This window comes from Mus caroli, unplaced genomic scaffold, assembly GCF_978045245.1.
Source record: "Mus caroli unplaced genomic scaffold, Mus_caroli_1 scaffold_9, whole genome shotgun sequence".
Lineage (NCBI taxonomy): Eukaryota > Metazoa > Chordata > Mammalia > Rodentia > Muridae > Mus > Mus caroli.
The window spans coordinates 41648674-41664348 of NW_028227264.1; the positions used below are offsets into that span (position 1 = coordinate 41648674).

The 15675-nt window shown below is 43.7% G+C and overlaps 1 protein-coding gene and 1 long non-coding RNA gene across 2 annotated transcripts in view; one reads left to right on the forward strand and one right to left on the reverse strand.

The window, feature by feature from the left end:
- Pdss2 (decaprenyl diphosphate synthase subunit 2) overlaps positions 1–15675 on the forward strand; it is a 214939-nt gene that overhangs the window by 168625 nt on the left and 30639 nt on the right. The window lies entirely within an intron of this gene.
- LOC115032138 (uncharacterized) lies at positions 812–14350 on the reverse strand. Its single transcript, XR_003837782.2, has 4 exons — positions 13960–14350; positions 2955–3103; positions 1827–2062; positions 812–1091 (listed from the first exon to the last, which is right to left on the reverse strand). It is a non-coding gene; the product is annotated as an uncharacterized LOC115032138 (long non-coding RNA).

Genomic DNA, 15675 nt, shown 5'->3' on the forward strand with positions numbered 1-15675 from the left:
ACAAAATTCCTAGTTCATGGTGGTTTAAAGATAGAGATCAGCCATTAAAACAAAAAAGCCTTTTCTTTACAGATAAGACTCTTTATAACCTACATGTTTCAGAGGTAAAATATTAGTTATAAGCTGGAGGCCACACTTATGTCTGAGTTTGTAGACTACCATCACACAGCACTAGTGCCTGTTGAGAATGCTAATTAACTTTGGGGATTTTTTTTTCCTAACGACTTTCAGAAATTGGGCATGGTAATAGCACCACCCTTTAACTGACAGCAATTTCCCATCTGTGGACTCCATTGCAAGCTGCAGAATAACATGAGCTCCGTCTGTCAGCTTGTTGGGTTATTTTAAAACAAACTTGGACCTTAGCACCCATTCTGAGACATTATCAAAGCCAGAAGGGTGGGGGTGCATGGAGAAGTGGGAAGAATAAAGGGCGTGGAGTAAAGGGGGCCTAGGCAGATTAGGGGCACTATTTATCTTAGTACAGAAACGGGTACCCTTTTCATCTAGGGTATCATGGTATTTATTTAACTCATGGTTGTAATTGGTATTATTATACTGGGTCTATAGATGTAGGAATGGATCCAGGCACAGCTGAGGGTACGGATCTAGGGGTAGCATCCTATGGCACAGCACCTCAGTGAGGAAAGAGTTCCCCCTCTCCTAACCCTCTTCCTGTACTGACTCCCAGAATGCTAGCAGCCTGCTCAAAGTCCCTCATAGTCACCAAGAAGGAAACTGGAAGATTCATTCTTTTTTTTTTTAAAAAAAATTTATTTATTTTTCATTATATGTAAGTACACTGTAGCTATCTTCAGACACTCCAGAAGACAGAGTCAGATCTCGTTATGGATGGTTGTGAGCCACCATGTGGTTGCTGGGATTTGAACTTCGGACCTTCGGAAGAGCAGTCGGGTGCTCTTACCCACTGAGCCATCTCACCAGCCCGGAAGATTCATTCTTAGGGAGCTGTCAGGCACCAAAGAATGGCAGAGGTGGCAGTTTGGGGTCGCCTCAGTAAAACTCCCTTGGACAGTCATCCACAATGACCAGTCTCTGCAATCCATGACAGAATCTCTAGCTGCCTCACCCTGGAGAGGAATGTGGAGCAGAGCACAGCAGGGTACTGAGAAAAGAGGGAGTACTGAGAAAAAGGGTACTGAAAGAGGGAGTCTAAAGCAAACTGACAAAGGGGACTTAGCGGAAGCAGGCAATGCAAGGGGAGACAGATGTTTTTAGACACATTATGTTCAATATTAAACCTAAGAAACTGGCCCAGGTAGTATATGAAAAAGGACAACCCCAGAACAAGAAACCAGACTATAAAACATAAAAATTATTTAATAAGAAGAAATTTGGGGCTAGACAGATGGCTCAGCCAGTGGTCCTGAGTTCAATTCCCAGCAATCACATGGTGGCTCACAACCACCTGCAATGGGATCTGATGCCCTCTTCTGATGAGTCTGAAGACAGCTACAGTATACTCACATACATAAAATAAATCAAGAAGAGGAAGAATACATTTGTGTGGATGGAGAGATGGCTCAATGGTTAAGAGCACTTGTTGCTCTTGTAAAGGACCCAGGCTCCGTTCCCAGCACCCACGTGGTGGCTCACAGTGTTCTGTAGCTCTCATTCCAGGGGATCTGATGCCCTCTGCTGGCCTCTGGGCTCACCAGGCACACACACAATGTACACATACATGCAATCCAAGTGCTTGTGTATATATATATATATAATAGATTAAAAATAAAACAAAATAAGCTTGACTAGGCAGCTCAGAAGCTGGGCGTGGGACACAGCCTGCGCTCACTCCCTGTGCTCACCAGGATGAAGAAGGGACATTGTGAGTTCAAGATCTGCAGGATCGCTGGAAAATTGCTCTTGTTCCCGAGAGTACACAACGTATATTCCATCAAGACACGAGATGGGGCTGAAGACATGGCTCCATGGTCTGCACATAGCTCTGGGTTCAGCCCCAGCACCGTTAAAATATAGCGTAGGTGATTAGATCCAGACATGAACAATAATAAGGCCTGCAATAGCAGCACCAAGCAGGAGTCTGAGGCACAGAGAGAATAAGTAATTATTAAACTCTCGCACAGGATATCCATGATTCAAACCCAAGCAAGTCAGCTACAGGATCAGTCCAAATCCCTAAGTCCCTAAGTGTCATGCTAACAAGTCTTGCGCTAATGGCTATCTCTGCTCTGTATGGGTGGGTGTGTGTGTGTGTGCGCGCGTGCCTGTGTGTATCTGTGTGTATGTGTGTGTAATGTGCATGTGTATTTATGTGTGTGAGAGTGTTGGTGTATGTCAGTGGCAGTGCACATGTGGCCTAGCCCACATGTGTAGGTCAAAGGACAACCTCAGGTGCCTTGCTTCCGGTGTGTTGGAGGCAGGGCTTTTTTTGCTTTGTTTTGGTTTTTGGTTTTTCGAGACAGGGTTTCTCTGTGGAATCCTGGCTGTCCTGGAACTCACTCTGTAGACCAGGCTGACCTTGAACTCAGAAATCCACCTGCCTCTGCAACCTCAGGTGCCTTGCTTCCAGTGTGTTGGAGGCAGGGCTTTTTTTGTTTTGGTTTGGTTTTTGGTTTTTCGAGACAGGGTTTCTCTGTGGAGTCCTGGCTGTCCTAGAACTCACTCTGTAGACCAGGCTGGCCTCGAACTCAGAAATCCACCTGCCTCTGCCTCCCAAGTGCTGGGATTACAGGCGTGGTCCTCCACTGCTCGGCTTGAGGCAGGGCTTTTTTGGCTCACCCAGGACCTTCTAGGGAGTGCCCTGTCTCTGCGTCCCATCTCCCTGTAGGAGCACTGGGTAAGAGATTATATCGCTGCCTCTAGCTTTGACATGGGTCCTGGGTATCCAAGCTACAGTCCTCACACTTGCTGAGCCATCTGCCCTGCGCCCAGAGAAGTATCTCTAAGAGTAAACACTGGAGTTGATAAGTTACCTGATGTGGTTGGCTGTGTTGAGCATTACCAAGGCCAGGCATGGGGTATACACCTATAAGCCCAGTGCTTGCAGGGCGAGCATGGGTTCAAGGTCATTCTCAGCTGTGCTACCCAATTTGAGGCCAGCCTGGGCCACGTGGGATGCTATCTGAAAAAAATAAAATAAAATGTGGGGGTTAGAAAGATGGCCCAGTGCTTGCTACTATGCAGAGAACCTACATGGGGGCTTACAACCATCTAGCTCCAACGGCCCCCACGGGATCAAGGCAAGACATCAAAGACCTCCCTCATCTTTCTATGTAAGAGTGTCAAGCAATTGAATGGCTATATTTGCCAGGCCTGGATCCCAGTTTCTCAGAGGCTGAAGCAGGCAGATCCTAAGTCTGAGGCCTGCCTGAGCTTCAGAGTAAATTTAAAGCCAACCTGAGCAGCTTAGTGAGGTCTAAAATGCCTCAAAATAAAAAGTCAGAATAAGAAAGGCTGGGGGTGAGTTTGGTTTAAAGTGCTGACCAGCAGGCACGAGGTTTTGGACAATTCCCAAAACCAAGAAAGTAAGAACTAAAAGAGCCACATTGAATATATGATAAAGTGAAGCAATTATCTTACTGTAAAGTAAAATGAAATGTGCGTAAGAAAGGAAATGTAATCACAGTATAACATATAGCTTAGAGACTAATATTTATATAGCATAAAAATGTAAGTCCTGAGTATCTTATAAGAAATAGATTTTGTTTATGGAATGATACAAATACCATTTTTTTTTCAAAACTATTAAGCAAAATTGTAAAAGTAGGTTCATTGAACCAGAGTGAGAGGAAAATGAGGACCATTCAGAGCCATCATGAGAAGTCCCACAGAGCACACATGGGTGGGAGTCTGCAGTCAGCCCGCACTGCAGTCTGGTCCATTCCTGCTTGCCCTCCCTCCATCAGGTCTTGCTTATGTTTGAGACTTGGCTTTGCATTCTGGGTTTTCTCCAGCCTTTTTCCAGTTTTAGCCTAGGGCAGATGTGGTTGCCTTCCTAGCCTGCACTGGATGTTAATGCCATGTTCCCTTCTCTGTGTCCAAACCACCTCCATTTTCCCAGCCTTTGCAGTGTCCTTCAGCCACCTTGGTCTCCAGAGAGCAGTGAATACTGCAGCAGTTCCCTGGGGAGCAGGGAAGACAGTTCCTGTACACGAGGGGCTTCAGGGGGGGTGACGGGGGTGGGCAGTTGTAGGGTTTGCAGCACACTGCAGTCACACTGGGATTGCACCTGATTGTCATCATCTGGCACCAACCGGAGTATGGACTAACCAGAGAGTAGGGGTGAATAGGAAGAAGGTGGGGAGCATGTTTGAACACATAAGAGATTTAAGAGTCTCTTTCATGCATCAATGAATAATGTCTAAAATTTTCAAATCAGGAACAAGAAATGTCAGAAACTAGAACAGACTAAGAGAATGACTTGGAGTGTGTGGGATGCTGGGTCTTTTTTTTATTTTAAAGAAGTTTTATACTGCATGACATTTAAATATTATTCTATTTGTTTCCATTTTAAAACTATAATCTAATTTCACTTCTAGGAATCAGTCGTAAGAAAACTCTCAGAAATGTAGGCAAAACACACCAAAATATATACTAAAATGTTAATTGTAGAAGAAAAAATTAAAATTGACATATTTAAAAGTTAGTGAGCTGTGTGTGGTGGCTTATGCCTGGAACCCCAGGTAGCAGCGGGAGGATCAGGAGGCTCATCCTAGCTTTCTGAGATCCTGCCTCCAAACACAAACAAACCAACATGAAAAGTGATGGTTAAGTATGAGACAATGGGATAGCGCACAGCTACTGAGCCTTGTATACTGGAGTGTGTGTGTGCGCGATTTTTTGACAGCTGAGCTGAATATATATATCTACAGATGGTGCTCCTAAGTCTAATTGGGTTGCATTAGAATTCATTGCAGATTTACATTTGGTTGAAAAGATACACTGAATGAGTTAAATGAAAGTTAGCAGCTCTCTCCAGGAGTTAGATAATCATGTGGACATAGCATCGATATTTTAGGGAAGGCCATGTCAGTGCTCAGTTCTTTGCAGACATACGAGTTGTAAATCTAGACAGGAGTACTCCAGGATGTCCTAAATAGTTGATGAAATGTCCTAAAACCAAAGCCACCACCCCCAGATGGACTTTTAGATTCAAAGGGAAACCATTTAGAAAAACATGTCTCCTGACTGTCAGCTTAACTCAAATGGACCTGTGTGGAGGCCAGCACTCACTGAGGTGGTGCTGTGAGCAGACAGACAGTTTCCACCCTCCACCCATGTACCCTGTGGACACTTCAAGTCCCCTTCCCTTGGGAGAGACTGGTGTTTGCTCTCCATCCCACTAGCTTTCCTGTCTCAGTTGTGAAGAAGGGGTTCCCGGTAAAGAGAAGAGAAATTCAAAATTAATTTCCCATTCGGGGACCTCATTCCTCAGAATAAAAACTCTTTACGTAAGTTACCTCAGTCATCTAGATTGTGATAACATGTTTACATAAACCTCAGCAAGATAATGATCTATGAATGCCTCAGAGATAGTACACAGGGTTTGTACAACCTAAGAAGGCATTCCATTGTAAATCACAGTTTCTCGTTAGCATCCAGTTTGCGTGTGACGTACCCTTCTGTTATTTTCTGTTTACCCTTCTATTACCCTGTCTTCCTCCAGTTTTGAATTTGACTGTAAGATCCCTAAGAATAATAACAAATTCATTTATTAATTACTACTAACCCCAGCACAGGTGCTTGGGAAAGCACCCCTTTGTCCAGAAGAGTGTGTGGGTGCGTGTGGGTGTGTGTATACATGCATATGTTTACAGTTTGGTTGTCTCTGGGGAAGGCTGGTGGCAGTTCTGTTTTGTAAAATTGCCCGTGGAAGGCAGGAGTTTTAAGGCCTGGGCTCCGATTTGGCCTCTGCAGTATTGTATAACTGTAATCGCATTCTCTCATAGCCTCTTGATTATCTTCTATGTTTATGGCATTGAACTGGGTCATTTCTGAAGTATGCTTTAGTTTCTCAAATGAATCTGAAATGTAAATTTTTTAAGTCAGAGATGCAATACAAGAAAAAGATCTGGGCTGGTGAGATGGCTCAGTGGTTAAGATTGCTGACTGCTCTTCCAAAGGTCCTGAGTTCAAATCCCAGCAACCACATGGTGGCTCACAACCAACCATCTGTAACGAAATCTGATGCTCTCTTCTGGAGTGTCTGAAGACAGATACAGTGTACTTACATATAATAAATAAATAAATATTTTTTAAAAAATTAAATTCAAAAAAAAAAAAAAGAAAGAAAGAAAAAGATCTATCTCTAAGCCTTACACAGGGACTGCTGAGGTGACTAAGCCAGTCTGCTGATAGGCCCGATGACCTGAGGGCAGAAGAGGAGAAGGCTCCAGATGTTGTCTTCTTACTACCACATTTGCATGTGCTTGCTTACAAAATAATAAATAATTAAAAACAAAAATAATGCATTTAAATGCTAGGCATGGTAGCATATGCCTTTAATGCCAACACTGGGCAGAGAGCCTGGTCTACAAAGCTAGTTCCTGGACAACCAGGGCTACAGAGTAAGGCCTGTCTCAAAAAAATAAACACGAGAGAGAGAGAGAGAGAGAGAGAGAGAGAGAGAGCGAGCTGGACTGGAGGTCACTGGTTGCTCTTGCAGAGGACCTGGGTTCAATTCCCCGCACCCACATGGTGATTGACTATCACCTATAACTCTAGTCCAAGAGGTCTGGTGCCCTTTCCTACTTCCCTGTGAACCAGACACACAAATGCTGTCAAACAGTCATATACATAAAATAAAAATAAATAAATTTTTGAAAAGAGAGAGAGAAAGGGAGCTGGCAAGATGCCTGACGAGTTAACAGCACTTGTTGCTTTTCCAAGGACCCAGCTATGTTTGCCTCACCTCCATGGTGATCCGGTGTGGTCACAAGGGGATCCAACGCCCCCTTCAGCCTCTGTAGGCACTAATCACAAAGGGATGCACATACATCGATGGTAAAGTGCTCATCCACATACAATAAGTACATCTAGAAGAAATTCTTTCTACTTCATGATGCTGGAAGACCCGTGTGATGTCTCATTACCTCATGTCGAGTTACTTTCTGCTCTGTACAGACACTTGTGTTGAATGGACGCTGCTTGCCTGCATAGAGAGTGAGGATTATTGACTGGTCACAGAAGCAAGACGATTGCTTCCCCTTAGAACCTGTTCAGCAGCAGTGTGAAGAGTGCCTTGGGAGTTCTGAATCAGGCTCTGCCTCCTCGGAATCCCCCTTCAGCTATCCTAAGGATCAATGGATCGATACTGTGTTGCCAAGCCCTGAGCCATAAGCGTATACACCCTCTCTCAGGAGACAGTTAGGGACAGAGACCTGGGTCATATATCAGCTGAGTGCGTACTGAGCACTGTCTCCGTACCGAACAGATCCTCACTACCTTAATTTTAAATGTAAATGTAAGCTGCTGAAAGGTAATGATCAGTGAGACTGTAGTCGGTGAATGGGTGGAAAGTCATTACGCAGTTTTCATTTTGACTCTAATGAAAGAGAGTGTATCCTTCAGAGAACTGCAGCGCTCTGACTCTCAGGGCATCCAGGGGCTATTGCAGGTCAGCAAGCTTTATTTTTAATGATCCTGCTAGTTTTCTGCTGCCATTATAAGTCACCTGAAGAAATAAGAATTATGATTAAAATCTCGGCTGTCCCTGAAAGTAGTGACATGTCACTTAGGCTTGCCACGTTCTGACACTGTCATAACCATGAAACATCTCAAGTGCATTACCCATTACTGTTGCTGGCCGCGCCGCACCACACTTGTTCCTGATACCATGCTGTTACTTTCTACTGAAAAAGGGAAACAAAGGCTGCTAGATAAGTCTGCTGTGCATTAAAATGATACATGCAGTTTCTTAAATGGAAGAGGTACACATTAGGAGCACTCATTAGCTGCTTGTGTCTAAGATTGTCTGAATCATTTCTTGTTGTGGCGAGGGAGGGAATGTATGGATGATTCGCTGAGACAGGGTCTGATGGATCCCAGGCTGGCTCTGGAAATGATCTTGAATTCTTGATCCCACATGTTGGGTATACATGTATATGCCATCATGCCTGCACTAGTTTGAGGGATTTATAAGGAAATAATGGTAACAGTATTCTCTACGTAGAAGGTATATGCTGTGAACATTTGAAAGAACTATTTGAAAAAAAAAAAGAAAGAACTATTTGAATGACCTCAGATTATGCCATAAGTCTAGATATCTTCTGAATTAAAATATCCCTTAAGTAATCCCACCTTGGGCTACAGATGCATCTCAGTTGTTAGGGTACTTGCCTAGCAATGTACCCCAGGCCCTGGGTTCATTCCCCAGCACCACATAAAACTAGGCATGGTAGTGCGCACCTGTGATCCTAGCACCTGGCGGGCATAGATAAGAAGGTCACAAGTCAAAAGTTATCCTTAGCTACACAGGGTGTTTGAGGCCAACTTGAGCTACGTGAGACCTTGTCTCAAACCCACAAAAATAAATTATAATCAAAAGAATCCCAGCACTCAGGAGGTAGAGGGAGAGGATTCTTAGTTAGAGGCCAGCCTAGACTAAGTATCAAGACTCTGTCTTGGGCTGAAGAGACAGCTCAGAGGTTAAGCATACAGTTTACTCTTCCAGAGGACCTGGGTTCGATTCCCAGCACCCATATGTTAGTTCATAACCATGTGTAACTCCAGTCCTAAGGGATCTATTGCTTTCTTCTGGCTCCTATGGGCACCAGACACATACATGGCACACAGACATATGCAGCCAAAACATACATTCTTAGACATATGAAATAATATTTTTAAAATATTATTATTTTTTAAAATAATATTATTTTTAAAATGTTTCCAAATAAATGGCCACAACTAGTGTAGAGGGGTTGCAGGGGGGCAGAGTCCTATGTTGTATTGTCAGAGAACAAAGTGACTGATTACAAAGGGTGCAGCCATAAGATCCCCGAGGCGGTAATGTACAGATGTGAATGTCAGTGTAATTAATGCCAGAGGAGGGGAAGTGGGCAGAGGAAAGAAATTGGGACATGGCTTTGGAAATGGTGGCGTGCCGTACAGCTCCCCAAGAAGGGCTTGCTTATGAAGGTGGCAATGGATGCTTCCCAGGAAGGAAAGCCATGAAAAGTGACACAGCTGGAAAAGCATGTGTGTAGGAAGTTCAGAGAAGAGCAAGCACCTGGTGTAGTGGTGCACACCTGTAACCACAGTGCTCAGGAGGCTGAGGGAGGAGACAGCCAAAGCCACACAGTAAGACCGCATCTTTTCTGTCTTTTTCTTTTTCTTTTTTTAGTGTATATGAGTACACTGTAGCTGTCTTCAGACACACCATCGGATCTCATTACAGGTGGTTGTGAGCCTCCATGTGGGTGCTGGGAATTGAACTCAGTGCTCCTAATCGCTGAGCCATCTCTCCAGCCCCCTTTATCTCTCTCTCTCTCTCTCTTTCTTTCTTTCTTTCTTTCTTTCTTTCTTTCTTTCTTTCTTTCTTTCTTTCTCTCTCTCTCTCTCTCTCTCTCTCTCTCTCTCTTTCTCTCTTTCTCTCTTTCTTTCTGTGTTTAATTTGGATGAAATGTAGGAAATAGAGGCAATAAAAGGCAAATGCAGAATGCTCTGAAATAGTAACTAGTTACTACCTATATTTAAAAGATTTTGCATAGCCAGATGTGATCAACTGTATGTTTAATTCCAGCACCCAGGAGGCAAGAAGCAAAGGGATCTCTGTGAGGTTAAGGCTAGCCAGGACTGCATAGCAGACCCTGCATAGAAAATAAAATAAATATAATTAAATAAATGTAATTTTGAAGAAATTTAGCTGTGCTGTTCATTTTAGAAGAGTTAAAAATGGTAGCTCATGCCTATAATCCCAGCTCTTGGAGGTCAGAGAGGATCATAAAAAGTTCAATTTCCTTGGCTACACACTAAGTTTAAGGACCATCCTGGGCTACATGAATGTCAGAAAAGGGGGGACAAAAGAACTCTAGTTTTCCATGTTGACTTGATATATTGTACAGACATTGGTGGCCATATTGTCCTAAAACCATAAAGCTTTTTTTTTTAACCATTTTCCCACTTGTACAGTACACTTTTTTTAACATGTAAAATCTAAATAATGAAAAACAGGGTTTGGTTAGGGTTTCAGGGTTTAGACCCTTGCCATAGAGCCTGACAACCTAAATTTGCACCCCAGGATTCACATGCTAAAAGGAGACATAGCCATAGCCCTCCTCTAAAAGCTTTTCTCTGACCTCCACACACTCCGTGTGGTATGTGCACACATTCATATACACAAGAATAGATGAATTTTAAAATAACAGGACAGTAAGCAATATCCAGCAAGGGCTGGACATCCACACTCAGAAGCCGGATTAATGGTGTCAGGGGCTGTGAGGCAGGGAAATGGGGAGGGACCATTCAAAGGTACGTCTTTCCTTTGCAGTAATAAAAATGTTTGGAACTTGATAGTGATAATTGTGCAACACTGTGAATGCAGTAATTGCCAGTGACTTGTATCACTTAAGGTGGGTAAAGTAGTGAGTTTTGTATTCTATGAATGCCACTAAATTAAAACATGACCAGAAACAGGATGATTGCCTGTGAACTTGTAAAGCAGGTGTTGAGATGTTTTTAAGCCAGATAGCATTAAGGCCTTGTGGTTACATTTGATGGGATTTGAGGAACAAGGAAGTAGTGGAGACCAGTTAAGACTCTGAGGAACCTGCTCATGCTAGAAAGTTAAGGAGGTTCGGAGAAAAATGTGTCCAAGCTAAAACTGTCAGATGGAAAGGAAAAGGAAGAGCTGGCAGGTGTGGGCGAGAGGCACTCGGAGGCAAGCAAGACGCCATAGCTGGGGAACAGGGGGCCCGATGGAAATGGAAAAGCCAGCCTGTTAGATTCTCAACACAGCAAGCTTGAGGTGCAGGTTGATGGCCATTGCTGTGGGACCTTCTACTGGGCAAATGTCCCTATAGTTATCCTGGTTTCTTGGTCGTGGCAATTCTGAGGCTACAGTAGATTTTTTGTTTGTTTGTTTTATCCTGGTCAAACTGGGCAACTTTAAGTTCATGCCTCCCCAGATTCTCCAAAAGCATCGATCAGGTGGCTAGGAATAATTAAGACCTCTGGGCAGAGAGAGATTTATTAAGTGGACAACACCAGTGCCTCTCTTCTCTTTTAGGATTTGGTCACTGTAGCTTTCCATGCCTGTGTGTTGCTTCCTCACTTCCCAGTGAACCAAAGGAGGAGAATATGAAAAACTATTTCCAACAACACTGACATTTCCCTCCCGTTCCCGGATGAAGAGATGTTATGACGTAATGGTCCAGCAGTTGAGCTGAGTGGGATTGGCTTTCTTCCAGATGCCTCCTGTGCTGTATTATTAATATTAATAGGCAAGGACAGTTCAGACAGCATGGAGAAGGCCTTCCTCATATTCTACTCCTTTCAAGCCTTATAGCTGGCAAGCCTGGCAGCCAGAACCCTGCACTGCTCTAACTTCGGGGCAAGTGGCTCTGGTCCATGTCTGTCTCCCGCCGTATCCCGACACTCTGGTGAAGGGTGGGATGTGCTTTCCCTTGCTCTGTGCACACCTGAGCTTCCTGCACTGTACTCCCCAGGGCCTCTCAGTGCAGACGCACAGAGAATTGCTCCGGGAAAACTGTTTTCTCCACGCAGGGCATGACAGTACTCATTTGTAATCTCAGCTCAGGAGGCTAAGGCAGGAGGATTGCCACAAGTTTGAGGTCATCCTAGACTGCAAACTGAGTCCCTGGTCAGCCTCAGCTACAGAGTGAGTTCTTGTCTCAAAAAAGGAAAACAAAACTTTGGGCCTTGCTTTTTCTAAAGAACCCAGGGATAATTGATATTTCTGCCATTGCAAAAGCAAAGCACCTTTAAAACATGGTTATTTTTATAGCCAGACAATGATTAATCTTGAGTGTCAACTTGAGGGGCTTTAGACTCATCACGGAAACAAACCCGAGCGTGTCTATGAGGGACTTGCTAGATTAGTTTACCTGAGGTGGGAAGACCCACCTAACTAGGGGGCACCAGTCCATGGCTGAAGTCCTGGTCTAGGTGAAAAGAAAAGTCGGCAGAGTGCTCCCCGACGGCCTCACACTTGCTGCTGTCCCTTCCCTGCCTTGATGGGTGGCACCCTCAGAGTGTGAGCCCCTCGGGCCGGGAGCCAAAATACCCTTTTTTTCCTTTTGTTGTTTTTTGTCAGGCGTTTGTGACAGTGAGGAGAAATGTAACTATTAGAGTCATCAATGATCACTTAAATAATTGACAATTCTCTGGAGTCTGAGGCAGGCATATCACAAGTTTAAGGCCAGCCTGGGCTACACAGTGAGACCCTATTTCAAACCAACCAATTAACCAACCAAATATATATATGTCTGTATGGTAGTAGAGAAGTAGACAGTTGCAGGGGGCTCAGAGCCTACAGATGACTTATTAAACCCATAGGGAAACAGTGGACATGCCTAGCTTCAGTACTAAAGAGACTGGCTAGGGAAAAAAGTCACCTGTGTAACTGTCTTGCCTACTGACCACTGTCTAAAAAAAATAAAACTGTAATAATATGCGGGGTTAGGAGATGGCTCAGCAGTTAAGAGCACTTACTGCTCTTACATAGAACTTTCCCAGGTTCAGTTCCCAGCATCCACATGGCAGCTCACAACCATCTCTAATGCCCATTCTAGAAGACCCGCCTTCCTGTCTGACCTTGGAGGGCACTGTACATTTGTGTACATAGATACAGGCAGGAAAAACACCCAAAACATAAAGTAAAATTTAATATATTTATGTAGATTTATATTTTAACATATTTAATTTAATAATATATTAAATATAATGTTTATAATATCAACATATAAATATTATCTATAATGAATGACAGAGTTGTTGGATATGACAAAGGACTTGTGGCTATGCAGAGGAACGCTGCGTTCTTAGAAGGAAAATAAGGTGAACCTCGGGCTGGAGACATTTGGGAGTGCTTTATGCTTTTTCGGGGGTCGAGGTCAGTCACTAGCACCTCTATCAGCAGCTTTCAGCAGCCTGGAACTTCAGTTCCAGGGGGACCTGACACCCCCTTCTGGCCTCTATGAGTACTGAACAGACTTGGTATACATACAGACATGCAAGCACACATACATACTAGCATACATATACACATAAAAATAACTAAAATTAAAAACGTGGTGAACAACATGGTGTCTATAACTTTTGTGGGATGAGACTGTTTCATCCTGTAGCTCAGCTTATCCTTGAATTTACAATGTGTTTTAATCACTACACACAACGCATTATCTATAGTTTAATCCCAAATAGCCAATGGTCATCTAAAGAAAGGAAGACTATGCAAAGGTAAATAAGTGTGTTAGCAGCCCCGCAAAGATGGTGGATGGGGAGGGCTAGAGGCGGAGCTAAGGGACAGAGCAACCCAGCTCAGAGAAAGTTCTAGATTGGGTCTTTATCATGAAAGGAGAAGAAACTTGGAAAAGAGGAGATAATTTTCCCAGAAGGTTTAAAAAGATGGATGCCCTTTGGACTGGGGAGGTGGCCCAATCAGTTTGTTTGCCCTGGGTTCAATGGGCAGCACTACAAGTCTGGAATACCGGCACCTGAAAAGCTTGAAGAGGATTGCTGTGAGTTCAAGGCCAGCCTACGTAAGATAAAAGGTTAGACATAACATTTGGGGAAAATAACCTCAGAGGTAAAGATGATCAGTCTCTTGCAAACACAACACAACACACACACACACACACAGAGTGAAATATTAGTTTTTATACACTTAGAAAAAAATCGTATCCCAATATACAGCTTTCAAGTCCAGACAATAGTAGTTGGAAATTGGAAACAGTTTGCTTATGTCATCTAATCCTTCTTTGTCACTTGACCTATAGAAAGCCTAAGACCACTACTTACCAACAGGAGTCTGTCTGCCATGGTCCTCCCAACCTTGGGAGTGAACCACTTCCTCCACTGTCCCGCTCAGAGCCTGGCCTGCCGTGCTTCTGTAGGGAATCCTGCCTTACAGTGCTCAGCCAGGCTGTCTGAGGAGTGCTCCTGGCCCATGAGCACTGGAGCACGTTCTTGTCTATTTTCATATTTTTAAAAGATAAAACAAGGTTCCAACTCTACATTCTCTGTGAACTGCTGAAGACTGGGAAACCTTACAGTCTTTGCTCATGACCTGGATTGAAAAGAAGCCCGTGGACAGGAGGCAAAGAGATGACTGGGCCCCTTTGAAGACCCTCCTAATGAAGGCCCCAGGGAATTGCCAGGCGAGTAGGATTTGCAGGGCCCCCGGGAGGAGTGCCGTGACAAAGGGAGGACCAGGACTGGCTGCCAGAGTGCAGCCTCCTTTCGTGTTAGCCTATTTTGGGCCCTAGTGAGAAAGTTATTTTAATAATGTCCTGCTCTGCTGGAAGGACACATGATAAGTGGCAGATGTCGGGAAAGGGGAACGTTACAGCACTGCGTTCTTCCGCAGGTCCTAAGGAGACCATATCATTGTTCTCTTCAGTCAGCACTGATGTACAGAGCAGCATAAATTGGAAAGGATGTTAGACATAGACCAGGCCAGTGATCTCAAACAAATCAGAGTCCCACACACAGGAGGTTAGGAATCTCTGCTTTTCACGAGCTACCTGGGTGAATTTTTTAATATTTCTTTTTTTTTTTAAAGATTTATTTGTTTTATTTATCTGAGTACACTGTTGCTATCTTCAGACACACCAGAAGAGGATGTTGGACCCCATTACAGATGGTTGTGAGCCACCATGTGGCTGCTGGGAATTAACTCAGGACCTCTGGAAGAGCAGTCAGTGCTCTTAACCACTAAGCCATCTCTCCAGCTCCCCCTTTTTTTTCTTAAAAACTTATTTATTTATTTTATGTATATGAGCACACCATTGCTCTCTTCAGACACACCAGAAGAGGGTATCAGGTTCCATTACAGATGGTTGTGAGTCACGATGTGGTTGCTGGGAATTGAACTCAGGACCCCTGGAAGAGCAGATGTGCTCTTAACCTCTGAGCCATCTCTCCAGCCCTACCTGGATGATTTTAACCACCAGCCCAGAATCTGAGAGAGCCCAGAATCTAGAAACTCCTGATCTGTCCAGTATTCTCTCTTTTATAATTTTTACATTTACTTACTGTATGTATGAATGTGTGTGTGTGTATAATACATTGTATACCTTATATCAGCTGGAAATATGATATGTATTATTTGTATCTAAATGTTTAAATATTTACCGTTTTTGTTTTCTGCGATGAATGATCCTTTTACATACAGGCTAAGCAATGTAGGGTGAAATAGTTTCACAGAGCTAAAATGTTTGCTAAAGGGGTTGGGGATTTAGCTCAGTGGTAGAGCACTTGCCTAGCAAGTGCAAGGCGCTGGGTTTGGTCCTCAGCTCTGAAAGGGGAAAAAAAAAGGAAAACCCCAGTAAAATGTTTGCTGAGACTAAATAAAAATGATATTCAGACCAAGTATGTTGGCATATGCTGATAATCCCAATACTTAGGAGACTGAGGCAGAAAGAGCAAAAGCTCTAGGTCAGCCTGGACCACAAAGTAAAGCCCTTTGTAAGCCAATAAAAAGAAAAGGAAGAAGCCAGGCGGTGGTGGTGCACG